The 13,327-nt window shown below is 34.5% G+C and overlaps 1 pseudogene; it reads right to left on the minus strand.

The window, feature by feature from the left end:
* The window catches only part of LOC140857387 (AT-hook motif nuclear-localized protein 1-like), a 112,383-nt pseudogene that overhangs the window by 20,922 nt on the left and 78,134 nt on the right, over positions 1–13,327 (minus strand).

Genomic DNA, 13,327 nt, shown 5'->3' on the forward strand with positions numbered 1-13,327 from the left:
TTTTTCTTTCAATAAGTCATCTTTTTTCATCAAAATTTTATTCTTTTCTTTAGATAAAGATATATTAAAACTTTTAAGCTTCTTATTTTTTTAGTCTTAACTTTTTTATATTTGTCCATTAAATCATTGAAGACTTTATATAATTCATCAAATATAAAATCAAAAAATTTTCAAGATTTATCTCATTATCATTAGCCAGGAGGCAAAGATTGGCGATTCCTTCTTCCTCTTTCTTATTTTTCTTTTCTATGCCTTGCTCCCTCTTAATCAATATGTCTTTTTTTTAATTTCTTTTTCTTCTTTTTCTTTCCATCCTCATGAGCCATGAGGTATAGGTTAGGGTGAGCTTCCTTTTCTTCTTGGAAGCTTGATTCTTCTTTTTGATTTTCTCCCTCATAGGTTTTTACCAATTTTTTTTATACTTGCTTAGCTGAAATACATGAAGAAATTACATTAAATGCATCTATGTCTAAAGAATAATAAAGTAAATTTATTGCTTTAGCATTTAGTTAGATTATCATGCTCAATTAATGCATTGGGTGTATGTAGACTATTGACTATAATTTTCCATAAATTATAATCGCATGCTTGTATAAAAATTTTTATCCTAGCTTTCCAACAGATATAATTTGATCCATTAAATAGTGGGGGTCTATCTATAGAATATTTTTCATTAAATAAGAATTTTTATTTGTTTATTATGATCTTTAACTCTAGATCGCTAGGTCAACAACAAGTAACAGAGCATCTGCTCTGATATCACTTGTTGCCCAAAAAAATAGCAGCCTAAAAGGGGGGTGAATTAGTTTCTTTAAAAATTTTAGGTAAATTAAATTTTATGCAAATATATACTTCTAATGAGATTAATTTCAGTGATTGTGTTGTATATGATATATGTAACAGCAGAATTAAAAAATAAGTGAAGCTATATAAGAATTAAACTAGTGCAAAGCAAATAAGTAAAGCAAGTAATATAGACAAAATAAAACACAGCACAAACACAATAAATTATAGTGATTTGGTACAATCCTGTACCTACATCCACTCCTTAAGCTCTCCTTGAGAATTCTATTATAATCCTCCAAATAACAGTGTATTTGTTTTATCCGAGCTCACAAACAAATCTAGTTGATTTTTCAAGATCACCAATCAAAATCTTATATTGATTATTTTTTAGATTCACAATCAATCCAATTGATTTTACTAACTCACCAACCAAATCTATAATATCCAATTTCGAGCTTAGATGAACATTGACCCCAAGTTTTTTTCTCCTAAAAATAATTGTAAAGAAAATAAAAATACAAGAAGATAGAATTTCAGCATAAATTAAAAAATAAACTCTCAAAGCTTGAAAAAGTTGCTGATTATTCGCTTGATTGAGGCTTGAACTTCTCTTATTTGAAGCTTGAGAGGATGTAGAAAAAGTTGGAGAAGATTTCTATTAAAAGCATACTTAAAATTCTGCACTTAGTTTCTCTCTTTTCTTTCTCTTAAGGATATTCAATGATCCTCATATAAACTGATGTGTTTCTCCTTTTAATCCTCTTCTCTTCACTTTTCATTAAGTTTGAAAGCTTTTAAATCTATTTTAGAAGATAAATTAGTCATTTCTAATTGTTAGAAAATAAAAACCAGCCATTAGAAATAATTCTGCATACTTTTGAAATTCTACAGAACTAGTCGTTAGATTTTGAGTTGATTGGGATAGGATTTGAGTCAACTCGAGCTGTTTGTAAGATCACTCAAATTTTTTTCTCAAAAATCTGATTTTCTATCTTTTTTCTAAGAATTTTAGCTCAGATATTCGAGTTGACTCAAAGATCCAATTGAATTTATGTGAGTCTACTCAGATTTTCTATATTTTTTCTTTTGAGTTGACTCGGATAACACTCAAGTCAACTCAAGTATATGTCGGTTGAAATTTTAATATGTCAAAACTATTTTTCCTCACTATTTTAACTCGAGTCAACTCAGATAAAATTTGAGTCGACTTGGATGACAACCAACTAAAAATTTTTGTACATTTTGTTGCTTGAGGGGTTTTTTATCTTCAATCTTTGAGAACTTCTTCCATCTTGATTTTTAAGGTCTTTGACAGCATTTAGGGTTCCACAAGCTTCTTGTTTGAGTCTCATTTGACTATCAATCATCATTCTTTTTAGAGAATTTTTTTTACAAATAATTTTTTATTTTAAGCACCTAAAAAATCCTATATTCACTTATGAACACATAATTAGTACCATAATCACTTAATGTTTTGTAATCATCAAAATCAATCATAGGATCAATATGCAAAAAATTATATAAAGTATTAGAAAGCCATATATATTATTCAAATATCATATATATATATTCACAGGAAGTCATATGTATTGTTCTAGATGTTATATATTCATATAAAGTCATATAAGATGTAAAAATTATATATTATTCAGGATATCATATATATTTCATAAAAAATGTATATGTTATTCAGAATATCATATATATTTTTAAAAAGTTGTACAAGATATTAGAAAGTCATATATATTATTTAGAATGTTGTAAAGACTAAAAAGTCATATATATTATTCAAAATATCATATATATTTATAAAAAATGATATAAGATATCAAAAAGTAATAATACTGTTCTTTCTTTGTTCTGTAGAGGGAAAGATATTTTTATCACTGAAAATGTGAGAAAGAAAAAGTTGGCTGGCATTCAATATTTGTCCCATTATTAAATATGCTATGTGGTCCAATATGATTGGATAGTGTGCTCCATGCCAATTTTATTACACCACATGCAGTACATAAAGACTTTCTTATATGTGGAATGGGTCTAATATTTGAATTCAACCTAGGCCCATAGATCTTCAAGAATGGTTTGGTCAGGACTAAATGGATCAGGTCGCTAATCCTTATCCATTTGTAGCCTTGTGCTTCTTTGCACATAATTGGTGGGAGACTAAAGGCAATTTTGGATTGAGAAGTGGGTACATTAATCCTCAATGAAGAAGATGATAGTTGCATTTGGGCTATGGAGGACTACTGCACCAAACCCATACTGGTTGTTAATGAATTTGAGGATATAAAAGGGCTATCACAATCTCATAGAGTTGGTACCAGAATTTTTTTTTTTGGGTAAATATACCAGAAGTTCAGTAGAGTGTTTTTGTGTGTGATTGACTCTACCAATTTGTGGAAGCATTCTACCCTTGCAAGGAATATCAGTGAACAAGTTTTTCCTAGAAGATAAAACTAAAAACAGACTAAATATGGATCAGATACTATATCCATATCTATATTTATTTTATTTAATAAATATAAATATGGATACAAATAATCAGATACAAAAATTTATATACATATGTATTTTAAATAGAAATGGATACAAATTAGATTATAGAAATATGGACATAAATATAGATATAAATTAGATGATTAAACTTTATGACTGTAGAATCAAAGATATTACTAAGTGGATGACAAATCAAATAAATATCATATTGATATAATTATTTTTTATTAAAAATTTATAAATATTATATAAAGTTAAGTAAAATTATAAATAAAATTAGATATTCAAATACAGATTGAATAATTATCTATCTATATCTATTTTTAATAGATATAAATATGTATATTAATTGAAGGAACTTCTATCTACATCCAGATAGATTCGGATATGAGAACATATCTAGATGGACCACCAATGATCCTCCACTCAAATATGAGAATGAAAGGTAAGATATAAGTTGATTGAAGTAATAACTTTTTCAATGATATGCATCAAAAGTGAATTTTTCTAAAATAAGCAAAGATTTGGCTCCAGCATAACTCAGTAAAAATAAAGTGCTACAATAAAGGAAATCATTAAACTAGACAATAGTGGACGATACAAAAACTCAATTGCTGATCAAATACAACCCCCTATGAAATAAGCAGCTGCTCAATTCAACCGTACAAACCTAAATGTAGATCACTAAGCTTATAGGATAAGTTAGGAACAAGTCTGAAAACTTCAGCTACTTTAAAGCGGTATCTTGCTCTGAAGCCACCTCATCAAGGAGAGCTAAGTTCTGGTTGGTTAGAAACCCCTAAGGCAGTAATGTGCGAGGCTTTATGTGAATCGAGCCTCAGTTAAGATGCATAGATATCAGCTAAGGAGTTTCAGGTGTCATCAGGTACAGAGGGTATAGAGGCAGACCATATTTCTGCTCTGAAGGAGTGTTATGATATAGTTAGACAAAGGAGCTATTGGTCAAGTCATACATAAGCAACTCAAGCAATTAGAAGAGCAAGTGGGGTTTGGGGTCGAGCCTGATATTAAGGAAAGGGATGAGCAGGATTTTGAAGATTTGAAGAAAGCTAATAATGATACAAATGTTGAAGTATTAGCTGAGAATGAGATGAATTTAAGGAAGTCTTCAAGAATTAGGAAAGCTCCAAGTTCACTTGGAAGACTATGTGCAGAAAAGTTAGTTAAAAGTAGCTAAGCTTTCTGTTAATACTGTTAATAAGCCTTGTAATCAAAGTAACTAAGATGATTTGTTACTAGACTATAAAAGTCTAGTTGATATGTAACATAAACCATTTTGAAAATTGATAATAAATGTGAGACTTGAGTCTCTTTTGGATAGGCTGCTTCTCCTAAAGCAGTAACATTGGTGGTTCATTGAGAGTTGCTATATTGGTGAAAATCAATGGGTGCTTCTACAAGAAATCAAGGTGCTATAGTGGATGCGAATACAAATGAGATTTGTGACTTGAAGAATCATATGGCGTGTCTTCAAGCTTAAACTCAGACTCAATTGAGTTTGCAAGGATCTCAGATTGAGAGGCTGAGTACTCAAATGGTGGAGTTGATGTCCCTTATCAAGAATCAACATAATCAACCTCCTGCTGTTAATTAAATGGAGGTTGGTTCACAATCTCCACAAGAGGTGAGGATGCTACATTTTGATGTAGGGAATTCTTGGGGATCAAGATCTCATAAGCCCTATAAGATGGACATTCTAGTCTTTAATGGTAAGGATATGTCTTAGGATATTTGCATAGAATCAAGACTTACTTCAGGCTTAATGCTGTGCCTGAGGAGGATAAGCTCGAATTGGCTTCTATCAATCTTCAAGGGCCTGCCTCTTATTGGTATCAATGGATTTTTGGTGCCCATTTGGTTGGTTCTTGGTACGATTTTGAGCAAGGAATCAAGAATCATTTTGGTCCAACTTCATTTGACAATCCAAAGGTGGCATTAGCAAGATTATCTTAGAGCTTTTTAGTTGCTAATTATAATGCTCGATTTGAGAAATTGATGTCATCTATTTTTGATTTTGATGAGGATACTTTGGTAACCTTGTATATAGCAGGGTGAAAACCAAAAATCAAGGAGGAATTGTTGTTCAATACCTCAGAGATTGTTTGAGGCTATGAACATGGCTAGAGCTCAAGAAAAAAAGATTACTCGTAGGAGTTTTCTTGAAAGAATCAAGATGAGAATTCTAGTTCAATCATTTCAAAGTCTAAACCTACAAATTATGTTGCTATTCCTGTGAAGAGTCCATCTACAAGTGAGATTCAAGATCATAGAGAAAAGGGCATTTGTTTTTATTGTGATGAAAGATGTGGGCCTAGGCATAATTGTAGAATGAAGGCTACTATGCTAATCTTTGAAGGAGAGGAGGAAGAAAAACAAGTTGCTATTGAACAGTTTAATGAAGAGTTGTTTGTGGATCAGCATCATTGCCTTTCAGAGATAAGTTTTAATGCTCTCTCTAATTCTATTCATAATAAAACAATAAGAATATATGGTATTTTGTTTGATATGATAGTAAGAGTTCTTATTGATTCTGAGGGTAGCCACAATTTCATATTAGAAAGTGTCATTAAAAGGCTTTCTATACTAGTAATACCAATTACCCCTTTTAGAGTGTATGTGGGTAATGGGGATTATATCATTTGTTCTTTTAAGGTGGAGGGAGTGTCAATTCTGTTGCAAAAATAGTTTTTCACTATTGATCTTTTTGTATTACTAACCCATGATCCTCAGTTGGTTTTGGAAATACAATGGTTAAAACAATTTAAGAAAGTTCTATTTGATTTTATCATTTTGGGCCATTAATAACTAAATTTACTGTAGTTTCTACCGCACAATTATTCTTTGAGATGGTGTTTCAGCTTCATGGTCTGCCTAGAAGCATTGTTACAGACAGAGATCCCATTTTTCTTAGCAAGTTTTGGACTCAATTATTTATATTGGGTGGCACAACTCTGTTGAGGTCAACTTCCTATCATCCTTAAACTGATGGATTAACTGAGGTGGTTAACAGGTGTTTGCAGCTACCTAAGGTGTTTTGTTGCTGAAAATACTTCTATTTGGGTGTCATTATTGCCTGTTGCTAAATATATTTTTAATACTTTTTATCACAATTCAGCTGGTATGGTGTCATTCCAGATTTTATATGGTAGGTCAATGCCTTCAACACCCTTATATATCAGGCAAGAGGATACCTTAGATTCTGTTAATGAGTTGTTACAGGACAGGAAGAACCTTTTGAGTTTTTTAAAGGAGAATTTGAAAAAGGCTCAAGTTAAAATGAAGTTGCAGATTGACAAACATAGGAGTGCTCAGTTTAATGTAGGGGAATTGGTGATGGTTAAATTGCAGTCTATAAACAGCTTTTGTAGCTGATTCTAAGCCTTTAAAATTGGCTAGCAGGTATTATGGACACTTTGAAATTCTGAAATGCATTGGTTCAGTAGCTTATCAACTTAAGTTATCCCCATCTTCAAGAATTCATCCTGTCTTTCACATTTCATTACTTAAGAAATTTGAGAACTTTTTTGCAAATTCAGATTCACTTTTTCTTCTAGAGTATTCCTTTGGAAATCATCCTCTTTTGGTACCTTTGGTCATTATTGCTCACAGACAGATTTATAGCAGTAAAGGGTACAAAAATAGATTCTGGTATAATGGCAAGGATTGCCATTGGAAGAGGCATCCTGGAAAGATTTTGATTCCTTTTGTCATTCTTTTCCCTAATTACACCTTGAAGACAAGGTGAAGTTTGCACAGGGGGGTATTGTTATGATACAATTAGATAAAGAAGCTATTGGTCAAGCTATACATGAGCAACTCAAGCAATTAGAAGAGCAAGTGGTGTTCGGGGTCAAGCCTGATATTGAGGAAAAGGATGAGCAAGATCTTGAAGATTTGGAGAAAGCTAATAATGATACAAATGTTGAAGTATTAGCTGAGCATGAGAAGAGTTTAAGAAAGTCTTCAAGAATTAAGAAAGCTCCGATTCACTTGGAAGACTGTGCAGAAAAATTTGTTAAAAGTAGTTAAGCTTTCTGTCAATACTGTTAATAAGCTTTGTAACTGAAGTAACTAAGATGATTTGTTACTAGACTATAAAAATTTAGCTGAGATGTAACATGAACCATTCTAGAAGTTGAGTCTCTTTTGGGTAGGCTGCTTCTCCCAAAGCAGTAATAAGGAGGTAGTTGCATGAGTTGTCTTTGGCATTGTTGAAGTGCAAGTCCCTTGACAATTGCTGTAAGCTGCCTCTGCAAGCGAGCTCAAAATCTAAATAGTAACTGCTGGAAAAGGGACAGTTGTAGCCTCTAACTTCAGCTTCTTGCTCTTCTGCTCTATTTAGTAGCCTGGCAAAAACAGCCAACTACAACCTATTGCAGAACAACAAGGGGAAAGCAAATGATTCATTTGAATTAAATAGTTGCTAGCTGGTGAGATGTAATTTTCAGTTGTAGAGGCCTTTTCAAAGGCCAATTTGTAACTGAAAGCAAAATCTTGATATCCAAATTATTATGACTGACTTAATATATTGTGTGACACCAAGGCTCTATGCCCCTTGTAAATGATTTGTGATTCTAAATTTCTATATGAATGATGAAGAGAAAGACATTTACAAAAAAGAAAGGTATCTTTTTTCTACCTGCATTGCTGCAAACAATTCCACATAAATATCACCAGGAGAACTCTCGGACTCGAGAAGGAATAATATCTAAACCATGCACTAAATTTGAAAGAAGGACGATAAGGACATGCCTCCTGAGTTGCGAAGTTGAAGATTTTGTAGCATAGAAATCTGGAATGTGTGAAGAGAAGTATTACTTGCATAGGATTGGCAGCTACCAACAGACCGGCAACCCCTCCCCCAACAACTCGACCATCTAGGCTTGCCAAAGAAATAGTCATCCCAATAGAGTGACTTCTTGTACCTCTATTATCAATGGGCATAAATGATCCAGATAAGAAGAGTAACTCAAATCGGCCCTACAAAAGCAGTCTAGTGAACATATAATATATTAATAGGCAACAAAAGTACAAGATCAAATAATAGGCATAACAGCAGAAAGCTGATGAATATAGGAAGATAATATTATGGCAAATATTTCAAATTAGAGGAATAAAATAAACTTGATACCTATAATAAAAGTATGCAAGAAACCTTAGATTTGAAAAAGTACACAGGTTTATATTGATTACAAATTATGTATTTGGAGTACATTGGTAATTGGAGAGAAAATGTATAGATTTTTCCGAGGCCTAGTAACCCCCTAGACCCTAGTTATCTGGATATTGGTTTCATAAACTACTAGCTCATTACAGAAAAACAAAAGAATAAAGGTACACCAAGGGAATGGGAAGATTCAATAGAACCCATGGAACCATAAAATCAAGCTTTACATTGTGTATAGGATTGCCCACATAGTACACATGTTATTTAACAACCTAATTGAAACCAATTAATCATACAAACATATGTGCACATCATAATATGATAGAAATTTCTTGAGGAACACATCAACTAATAAATCATGGGTGGTTGTGTTAACCCAACTAATTAGTCACTGATGTCAGTGTTTGCCGATTATATAGAATCCCTTGCATATACTTGGCATTTACAATATCAACATTCTTTCATCTTTCGGCATTCTGCAGCAAAGGTTTTACTAATATGCGGTTACCAAAAGCAAAATTTCTTGAAAACAAGATGGATGATATATGCTGTTTTTTAAATATTGACATTCACATCATGTAATCTAATGCTAGATTTAATAGTTGTTGCACACTTTAGAAAATGCCACTTCATGTGAGCACTTTATATTTTACATGGTAGACAAACTAAAATATTCATAGTCTGGTTGCCATTAAAAGCAGGTCACCACTACTAAAGTCTAAAAATTTGCACATCCCTTATCACTTTAGAGTCAGCCTTCCTACAAGAACTACATTAATTCGAAAAATTCAATCATCCATTATCTGAGCAACTACAACCATCCTATTGAAAGCAAAAGGTCAGAAAGAACTATTTGGTAGCAACTCCACGAGGTCTTGAAAATAGTGGGCTCAAATTGGCTAGTGGCTAGGACTGGACAAAGCCTATTTGGTAGCAGTTAAATTAGTAGCGGACTAAAAATAGGGTCCATCAAATAGCACTATCAAAGGCCTGCTACCAAAATTAGATAAAATTATTAAAAGAATATATCCTATAGGTTAAAAGAAGTAAAGACTAAAGTATCACTACAAGTGTTAAGAAAACTAGTCCAACATGAAAACCTTCAACACAAGGGAAAGAAGAATACAAATTATGCATTTATCAGTCCTAGACAAAGCCTGTCTATATGAAACGAAAGAACTTGGTAATGGGTTTTCTATTGCAAGGATCCCTATATTTGTGTTTGAATGCCATATCACTACCAAGTCACCTTATAATTAAAAAGATTATAAATAGAATTTATCAATATTTTATACTTCACAAAATGGATAAAGACTATGACATGTCCCTTTAAAAATTATGTAGAGTACACTTACTTTGGACTTTCTGGTCTATAATTCTTTGTGGAGTTAAGCACCTCAATCAAAGAAGTTTACTATACCAAGCATTTAGAATTTATTTCTCATATTTCATTTAGTATAAATATGGATAACAAGTCACAATAAATAGGCTATAAGATTCTAAATACGTGGTATGGAGTTAACAATTTTATGGCTATTGATATGAACTAAGATCAGTGTTTGCAACATGAGGGGGCACAACATGCAGCAATCGAAAATTCAATATAGGCAAAAATATTGAGCACATGTATCACCAAGAAATGATTGACACCATCATAGAATGCAAATACAATTCATAAACTGATTGGAGAAAACACCTCATAATTTCTAAAAGATTGCATATGTTGGAGACAGGATGCACCACATATGCATCATGAAGGGAAAATGTGAGCCTCCTGCGAGTACTAAGCATCAAATTATGTGGTTCAGGTATTTCTAACTTCATGTATCCTCGAATATGATCCTCATTCGATGTTGATGGTGCATAAGTTAGAAAGGCCTAAAATATCTTATCATAGTGATGTTTTATCTAGGAATTCATACGACTTGAAAATAAAAATAAAAATAAAAATCATCTTGAAAATAACCGCATCAAACTAGATATTCGATTCTCTAGTTTCAAATCAAAAACCTAAGAAATACTATACAGTAACATTAATTTGATAATCAAGTTGTAATCGATAGGATTGCTTCATCTACATGAGGTCATCTAACATGTCAATAAAATTAAATCATGAAAATGATACTATGAAGAAATTCTGCATAGGTCAACAAGAACAGAGGGCAGGCCAGGCTGGGTGCAGGTCTGGTTCTTATGGCTGGGCCTGGCCTATGTGATGGCCCGGTCAGCTGCACCTGGCACCAGCTCCCCATCGGAAAATTTTTTTTTTTTTTTTGAAAAAAGAGCTGGAGGAAGACTCCCATCGGGAGTCTTCTTCTCCGACGAGTCTGGATGGGAAAGGGACTCCTAGGACAGACCGGACTCTGGCGGAACTCCCGGAAGCCCTCTATAAAAAGGAACCTCTCCCCTCCAAGGCACTCCACCATGAGTAATCCCTCTTCTTTCCTGCTCTTTTCAAGGCCTTCAACCATCGCTGTCGGTTGAGAAATTTGCCAAAAATCGTGTCTCCTATTCTTGTCGAAGATGGAGCCCCAGTCGCCGGCAAGAGAGCTGGGACATGAAAATTACTACATATAAGAACACTATGAACGCGATGTTCCCAGTTTGGAATAGCAGCCCTATCTCTGTTTCGATCTCTTTCTCTTCTTCGTTCTTGTTTCTTTGTTTCTTCTGCCTTTAGAATGATTGTTCTTACTATTCTACAGCGATGGTATAGAGGGGACAACAGGTTTCTTGTTGCCTTACCAATGGCAACAACAACAAAGATGGGTTGGTGTTATTTTCCTACAAGACCGATGATGGTTGCCCCGCTTTCATTTTCCCTCGCCAATCCCTTTCTCTCTATTGATCAATCCTGAGCCAATGTTAGCCTCCAGGTATGTTCTTCTTATTTGAATCAAGCAAGATTTTTTTTTTTTGGGACAAAAAATCTGTGTAAGATCGAATATTTTAATTCGGTTTTGTTCTGTTTCTGAAACAGAGCAATCAGCCGGGAGCGGTGCTCCCCCAGCATCACACAGCCAAACGAGGACTTTATTGCTCCCCGTTTGAAGCAGCGAAAGTTCCAATTCTCCCTTTCAAATCAGAACGTACCTGGAGTCTAACGTTGGCTAAGGATTGATCAACAGAGAGAGGGATTGGCGAGGGAATATGAAAGCGGGGCAACCATCATCGGTCTTGTAGGAAAATAACTCCAACCCGGTTTCGTTGCCTTGCCGTTGGTAAGGCAACAAGAAACCTGTTGTCCCCTCCTTACCACCACTGTAGAACATTGAGAACAATGCTTCCATGGTCACTCTAAAGCAGAAACACTAGAGCAACAATGAGAAAGGTATCAAGAAAGAAGAAGAGGAGGAGATCGAAACAGAGAGGAGAAGAAAAAGAGTTAGACGTGGCACACGATTTATAGTTCTGAAAAGGGTCTAATTTCGAAATGAAGGATAGGGCTGCTATTCCAAACTGAGAACATCGTGTTCATATTGTTCTTATTTGTACATCGTGTTCATATTGTTCTTATTTGTAATAAAATAATTCGGCCCAATTTTGGGCTGGTTTCCTCCTCTTCCCGCCTGCCCCCATTGGTGCAGGACAGATCTCGATCGGGCTTGGCCCAGATTTGTGCACTCTTCTTCCATCTTTTATGATACAAGAGAAGACATTGATGAAGGCCGAGTGACATGAGGTAGCTTTTAATACTTAAATCTTTCGAGCATCTATTTTCGAGCAAAATCAGATTTTTCAATCGAGATGGTAAAGAATAGGAGTTCTGATATTTATATTACAAAAATAAACATGCAATGCAAGGGGCCAATATATTTACTATATGACAAGTCATCTCCTCTGGGAGATGGACTGGATTTGTAATGAAAAAGATATTGAGGCTTGATGATATTGTTGTTTTCTACAAATGCAAGAGGCTACAAAATTTGTATTTTTTATCGACATTGAGTACGAAAAGCGTATATATGGTAGTAACTCATTTTTAACTCATATAGAAGAAAAAGGGGAGAAGAATAGCAGTAACTCCCTTTCTGTATGAGTCAAAGAGGAGTTTTTACTATGTGTATGGTTTTCGTGTTCAATGTCGTTAAAAAAAAAAAATGGATGTCGCAACCCTCCGCACTTATAGAAAATAACTATATCATTTGGTTTCAATATTTTTTTGGAATATCCAGCATGGATATTAAAGCCCAATCAGAAAAAGAAAGGGGGTCAGCGTGGGCTGTACACGCACTGGTTCGAAAGAAATGGGACTCCCAATAGAAGTCCCTTCTGTGTGGTCTCCCAATGGAGATTGAAATCTGGGGAGGACTCGAACTCCTCCCCTGGCACTCTATAAAAAGGACGACCCTCCCTTTGGAACCCCCACTGCTCCGATCATCGTTCATGGTCGGAGATTGCTCGCAAAAGCTGTGTATGCCCTTCTCATGTTTGCCTCAAATTTTCATCGAAGACCTCACCAGAGTTAGAGGTAAGCCCCAACCCTCCTTCCTCTCTTCTTTCCCCTGCTTTGCATGGCTTCATTCACCCATGCTAGTTGTCAGGTTCATCGAAAAATCCACAAAACTATAAGGCCCTATTTTGCTTTGTTCGATCGAGCCTTCTCTTCCTTGTTTGCGACCACCGATGCCGCTGCACGTGGTGCCACACCCCTATAGCGTGACCCCCACCTTTCTAACCTTCTTCCTCGAAGGTCATAGCCTTCGGTGATCGGTTATGATCGGAGAAATTCAAGAAAAAGGAGCAGATCCCCTATTTTCTATTATTTTTTTTAATCTCCGTTGGTCGAGCCTCACCGCCGGCCATTTTTGGCTCCATTGTCATCGGTCGTCACTGTTGGACAATTGATCGTAC

Source organism: Elaeis guineensis, chromosome 4 (genome assembly GCF_000442705.2).
Source record: "Elaeis guineensis isolate ETL-2024a chromosome 4, EG11, whole genome shotgun sequence".
In the NCBI taxonomy this organism is placed as follows: Eukaryota; Viridiplantae; Streptophyta; class Magnoliopsida; order Arecales; family Arecaceae; genus Elaeis; species Elaeis guineensis.